The sequence below is a fragment of the Dermacentor silvarum genome, chromosome 4 (assembly GCF_013339745.2).
Source record: "Dermacentor silvarum isolate Dsil-2018 chromosome 4, BIME_Dsil_1.4, whole genome shotgun sequence".
NCBI lineage: Eukaryota > Metazoa > Arthropoda > Arachnida > Ixodida > Ixodidae > Dermacentor > Dermacentor silvarum.
Window position 1 is genome coordinate 185,065,279 of NC_051157.2, and position 6,338 is coordinate 185,071,616.

The window sequence follows — 6,338 nt, forward strand, 5'->3', positions numbered from 1 at the left end:
CAGTTGCTTAATCCCAAGATTTAAGCTATCATAGATGCCAGACAGTTCTATGCGAGACCACGCGACCTTCAACATAAAGACAGAGCTGGCTGCGGTGACCAAACCATGTTGCCACCTCGTCCGCGCCCGAAGATTTCTTCTCGTTCAGGAATCAAACCCTTCCAGCTGAGGCACAGGACTAGCTGTTACGGTACCTGCTGGTACTAGTTGACTACCCACTGTAGCAGATTAAGATTTTCGAGGGGCTAACCAACGTTTCCTCAAGTACAACACGGTAGTACCCTCAAGCTCTTCGGTGGAACGGCTCTTCAACATTTCAACGAAGTGCTGACGAAAAAACGAGTTCGTCTGTCGGACACCAACCCTTCAGCGATATTGTAAGAGACGCTCGAGCGGATAAATTGCCGGTCTTGATCGCCAAGCTTAATCCGCCTGTTGCTACAATTCACCACCACCACCACCACAAACATCGACATGCAACTCTCGCTAAAGAGTCCAAACACGGTTCTTAACACTAAGTTGCAAATATGTATTCTGGACATTTTCCCCCACTCATACTGCAATATTGAATCTGCATTCAATAAACGCCTATGCATTCTTTCGTTCGAGGCGGTTTCTTGTGCAAGAAATTTAATTATATTGGTGCATGCGAGTAACTTTCTTTTGCACATCTGCAGTATCCTGACTGCGCCTTTCAAGAACGAAGTGGAAAGTGCCATATGTGTTGCACTTGTAATAGACGAGCACCAAAGCTGCAGTTAGACATGTCTGGAGTATGCCCGGTGCTCACTAAAAAAATTCGTCTAGGAGCGTTTCTTCGGATTCTTTTTATCTCCAGATAATCTGCTGCTGGCGATGTTCAAGTTCGTATCATATACGTAGTTCAATGTTAGTTCTAAATTGCTCACTTTATTTCGCCTCAGGATTATCCGGCACTATATTTTAATTAAAAAATCAAATGTAACGCTACTGTAACGACACGTTCCAATGTTCGAAGTGTAACTGGAACGCGTTCCTTTCGCATTAAAGGAACGTGTGACGGGAACTCATTCCTTCCCACTCTTGGAACGAGTTCCCGTTACAAGTTCCTTTAATAAGAAAGGAACGCGTACAACACTGATCACATCCAACTTACCCGAGAACGGATGGTCCATGTTTCAATGATGTAGGTATAGATAGCCGAACCACTCGGAAAATTCCCCTTGTGGTTTCACAGCCATGAAACTTGCTGTGCTGGGAAAAAGTGGTGATTATTCTAGGTGACTTTTGTGATTTCTTTAATCAAAACAGATGATCTGTTCCAATGACATAGCTGCACGGCCACTACGCTTGTGATTTCAAAGCCAGACAACTTGCTGTTCTTGGAATAAGGGGTGATTTCTCTAGGTGGTTCAGTTCAGTTCAGTTTTATTTCCATAAAGACCCCTTTGCTAGGGGTATTACATAAGGGGTGGGTACAGTTGATAATGCAACAGTAACACAGGTATTTAGAAAACTACAAGAAAACTACATTTCGCAAGTGCATAAAACACAAAGAAGGAAAAAAATGACGCGTGAGAAAAGCTGATTATTTTTCAGTCAACAAAGACACATTTTCGAAGAACGATGTCAGGCAAATTGTGATTTACTTTATCAGAACCGATGAGCACTGCTGCAATGACACACTCAGCTTGTGGCTTCACAGTCACGAGATTTACTGCGTATGGAACAAGCGGGGATTTTACTAGGTGGCTGTTATGGCCTGCTTAGTCAGAACATATAGACGCTGTCCCGAGGACATAGCCGGTGGCGTAGCCAGGAATTTGTTCTTGGGGGGAGGTGAGGGCGCTGGGACTTGACCCCAGGGGTGATGGAGGGGCAGGCGGGCGCGCACGTCGGTTTATGCCAGGTACCCTGATGCACAAATTTGGGTGTAGACGGGTACGTGCCCGAGACCCCCCCCCCCCTCCCCCCGCTTTTTCTCTCCATGGATATGAGCCTAGACAAACTCACTGGACCGATAGTCTACCAGTTATATTCTTTATGATACCAACTTTTCTGGCTAAGTATATCATATGCGGTAGCACAAGTTATCTCGTTTATTTGTTCGCCTTGCATTCACTGAATGAAAAAAGTTGTCGCAGTTTCACCTGAAAGGCGAAGCATCAATTGCGATAGCAAACTTGAAGAGAGCTATACGGAGTAATGATAGCAGCTTTATCAGCTGTATAAACTTGGACATGCAGCAGCACCGGCAACACGCAGAACTGTTGTCGACGCCGTCGGCGTTTTGCCCGCGTTCGCTCAAAATGCGTGCGGCGTTGGTGACTGTTGCCGGAGCCTCTGATATAAATAAGTAGTAGTAGTGATTTTATTGAAGAAGAAAGTGACGCTTATTTCTGCTGCCCAATAGGGAGCACGGCGCAGCGTCAATATAAATAAGCACTTGGTGCCGCAGATAAACGTCACCTCCCTTCCCTCCCCCCCCTCCCCCACGGCCTGTCGAGCGTCGAAAGAAGGCACGTTTGCTCTACATATATGGTGATTGTAGAGGAGGAAAGAGACGCCTACTTCTGCAGCCCTTAAGGGAGCACAGCGCAGAACGCGCGTTTGTTCGCCGTGCGTTCACTCCCCGTGAAAGCGCGCGTCCCTCGCGCCCCTTCACTCGCACATACAGCGTTCGGCGCGCGGCGACGATTTCATCGCCATTGACGTCATACGGAACCTCACGGCGACGGCGACGGCGACGCCGACGGCAGGAATCTGCTTTTGAGTGTCCATATAATTGCTATCGCAATAAAACACATTATTGAAGTGTGGTATCCAAGCTTTATTCATAAGCTACAAATGCACTCGCCGTGGTTGCTTGGTGGCAATGGTGTTGGGCTGCTAAGCACGAGGTCGCGGGATCGAATCCCGCCACGGCGGCCGCGTTTCGATGGGGGCGAAATGCGAAAACACCGCGTGCACGTTAAAGAACCCCAGGGGGTCCAAATTTTCCGGTGACCCCACTACGGCGTGCCTCATAATCAGATCGTGGTTCTGGCACGTAAAACTCCATTATTTAATTAATTTTTTTTAAAGCTACAAATTCTGAATACGATCCTTGTTCTTCCAGATGTTAATTCACTATTTACATTTCAGAACGAAAAAAACTACACAAAGTATAAAAAGAAAGCCACACGACACAAGCTTTGCAGGCGTTCGCAGGAGCGTACTCTTGTGAATGCATGCCACCACACGTAGATTCGCGTCTTTAGGAAATCAAGATTTGACGCGAGCTGCATTGTGCTGACCCAATTTTATTGCAATAGCAATTATATGGACGCGGACGCTCCTGGCGCATTTTTGCCGTTGGCGTCACCGTGAAGTTCCGTATAAAGTCCAAGGGCGATAAAATCGTCGCCGTGTGCCATATGCTGTATGTGCGGAAGAAAGCGTGCGAGGGTGAGCCGGCAATCGCAGTTCAATCTCGCGCACGTAATCGAGGAAAGCGGCAAGGAAGCGCACCATCTTTTGTCGCGTGCCCGCCCGGGCCGCAGCGCTCGGCACAGCTCCGAGGGGAGAGTAGGGAGGGATGGGTTTGTTTTACTCCAGGTGGGTCCGGGCGGCCGCACGCAACCGCCCGGGCCTCTGCATCTTGAAAGCCATCTGCGTCGGGGACACGGACCACCGTGGGTTGTGTTTTCGGGGCTTAGTTACGTGGACGCAGTACTAAGGTCAATTCCCTCGCTATTGCTGCTGCGCTTACTCACCCCAGCGTTTTGACAGCGAGTTTCAGCGGTCATCGAGTGAGATGTGTTCATGTTTGCTTGCGCGTGCGTGACACAATGCTCGTTCATTTGGTTTGTATGAGTATGTTTACAAGTTTATACGGCCGACAAAACTACTATTCTTACTTCGTATAGCTGTCCACTGATTTGTTATCACAATCGATGCTGCACCTTTCGGGCGAAACCGCGCCTTTTCTAAATTACCAAAGAGAAAACATACCTCTGGTTTGAAATCTATTAGAGAAAATATCGCACAGACATTGTCTTCTATGCCCTTTGGTTCGAGTTCTGGTATTTTTTTAGCTAAAATATCGATGCAGTTACTATCTGAAAATTCAAGCATCATCTTCCTGCTCAAGGACCATCATTGAATCGTGAACTTATAACTTGGATTGTCATCTCAAGGAAGATGACTTCTTGTACTGTTAATTTAGCAAAAACATGAAGCCACAAACGGCCTGGCATGGCAGGACGCATGAGACGTTAATTATTTTATGGTTGTATCGCGTGATAATCGTCAGTGAAGGACAAGTACCCGTAGGACATGTTGTGTTAGTGTGCAATTTTAATATCAAACAATCGTTTTTATTCAAATAGCACAGATGAACGCATAAATGGGCAGGAATTTGTAACAGCTCTGTAAATACGAGTGTATTTTGCCACAAGTGTCACACATTCTTACGTGCTTGGAAGCTGTAAAGTTTTCCCCTAGTATGGAGGACTGCTGAAGCAAGTATTCTCACTGCTCACCAAACTGAGCACTTCTGAGTGGTAAATTTACCATGTGGGAAGAAGCTCCTCTTTTGGCTATGTTTATAAGCAGTGTCTCATACTCCTTAAATCTCTTTGTGGAAACCTTTCTTCAAGTCTGATGGCTTCGGTTGTTCAGTCAATGTTTGTTACTCCATCTCAGTCTTCTGTGAAGCAATTTCCTGTTTGGATTTGTACACAATGCAGTATTTCCCAGCGAGCCGTCTTTGCTATACGAAGAATTTGCTGCGACATATTGTACCAATGTAGCAACAAGGACTCATTTTCGGGAATTGGCAAGAGATGGCTGCCACCAGTGTTGCAATTTTAGCAATCTTGTCGCTAGATTTCGCGACCTCCTTGTCTATTTACCGACAAAACTTTCAATTTAGTGACCAACGACATTGTTTAGCGACATGACAGTGCTGCCGACATTTTGGTGACTCAGAAGTTTGGAAAATCACTTCGAAAATAGCCTGCTAGAACACACTTTCTTATTCAAACGCTAGATGCGAGTGGCTGAAATTGGCTGTATGGCATGTACGATCTTTAACTATGATGAAACGATGGCTGCGTTCACAGGATTCACAGCCTGCTGACAAAATGCATGTTTTTTTTTATTCTTCACGAAACCGATTTGAATAGGTATTAGCGTTCCGGCTTCTGCCCTTTCACTAAATACAGTTAGAACGAGCAGGTGAATAATAAGATATATCGACTGTTCAAAGGCGTATACATAGGACTGGCAGGGCTCGTTCCCGCGAGCCTGAACACACTGCTACCTTATTGCATGACTTTTGGACAAATCAGTACTGCGAAGAGGTTTCAGTTAGACCAAAAGGCGGGAGCGTAGTATGTGACTTGCATAAAGGTCACGTAATTTTCATCCCTGCATATTAACACGTGACCTTTTCAGTCTTGCCGAATTTTGTTATCGTTTAAGGAGGGCCGAGAACTAGAAAGCTGTCAGGGATAATGTTGACCAAGTGCATTTGCATGCTAGGAAAAAAAAGATCAATCGCCTGTGTTTTTTTTTAATTGTGCGGTACTGGGAACCTCAATATCTGAGGGTGAGCTTTAAATTTCAGCTGTCATTGTCCGTTGTCATGTAAGAATTATAGTAAAGTAAAAGTCCACTAAATACAGAGTGCTGGTAAATTCACCGTTTTTTCCTCACTTACGCGGGCCCTAGGCAAACAGGAGAGGTTTAGGCAACTGATTTACGAGTTTCTAGCATATATTATATAGTGTTCGAAAGTGGTAGACGTTACATAAAATTGTTAGAAGTTCTAGCGACAATTTCCGTGACATTGCTGCAAAATTAAGCGGAAATGTAGCGACTTTTTTGTTGCTGTTCAGCGGCATGCTTTAAAAAATTATGGCAACATTGCCTTCAATTTGCCGATAATCTGCCTTTTTTTATTGTCTGGGAGGTGTTTTTTAAGGGGCTACAAGATTTGCGGGTGGGCTTCTGACAGCAAATACTCATCCCTGCATATCCCGTTGAACTAGCGTAGAACTGTATTTGCAAGCTAAATATATTGAATAAGTTCGACTAATGTATCCATGGTATAGGAAGCAAGAACAACAAAAGAAGTAGCAGAAAGCGACATAAATCTTTAAAATCAAATGAGTATGGAGGTTCAGAAGTTCGAGACTTCAAGTGATCACTGTTCTAGTAGACAGGCGGCCCTATGAGTTGTGACCCGTTTTAAATGATTAACTGCATGTGGCCGAACAATGAACATTTCAGGCTGGAGCTCCAGCTTAAAACATTTGTACTTGCGCCACTGTTAAACATGGAAGTGGGTCACAAATCATAGGGCCACTCCAGCC